This window comes from Citrus sinensis, chromosome 5 (genome assembly GCF_022201045.2).
Source record: "Citrus sinensis cultivar Valencia sweet orange chromosome 5, DVS_A1.0, whole genome shotgun sequence".
In the NCBI taxonomy this organism is placed as follows: domain Eukaryota; kingdom Viridiplantae; phylum Streptophyta; class Magnoliopsida; order Sapindales; family Rutaceae; genus Citrus; species Citrus sinensis.
In genome coordinates this window covers 32,417,501-32,417,890 of record NC_068560.1, presented here as the reverse complement: position 1 = coordinate 32,417,890, position 390 = coordinate 32,417,501, and the positions used below count along the sequence as shown (strand labels likewise).

The following is a 390-nucleotide window of genomic DNA, read 5'->3' as shown; positions in this document are numbered from 1 at the left end:
TTTATTAAATATTTAGTCTTATAATATTATCATTTAAATATAAATTAATAATTTATTAAGTAATAAAAGTTAAATTGTTATATTTAAAATATAAATAATATTTTAATGCAATACAACTTACAATGGGTTTATTTTATGCATGTTTCATTATATTAACTATTTTTTTAATACATTACAATGCAATAGAAAATAATAATTAAATATAGATTAGTATAAGAATAGTATTTCAATGTACCCAAAAAATTTTACATGGTTTACCCCGTACTATGTCGGCTGTTTATTTAACTCTTTCAATTTGCACAAACTACTAACAATATATGTTAAATGGTAATTAATAGACAAGAAATACACTCCCACCCCAAAAAACACGTCCAAGCTTCGTGATCTGAG

The 390-nt window shown here is 21.8% G+C and overlaps 1 protein-coding gene across 1 annotated transcript in view; it reads right to left on the bottom strand.

Moving 5' to 3' along the window:
* Window positions 1-243: 243 nt before the first annotated feature.
* Window positions 244-390, bottom strand: part of LOC102625594 (probable glycerol-3-phosphate acyltransferase 3) — a 2,203-nt gene continuing 2,056 nt past the window's right edge. The window contains exon 2 of the mRNA XM_006472607.3: window positions 244-390. This exon is cut by the window's right edge and continues 1,063 nt beyond it. The gene's annotated coding sequence lies outside the window, so the exon portion shown is untranslated.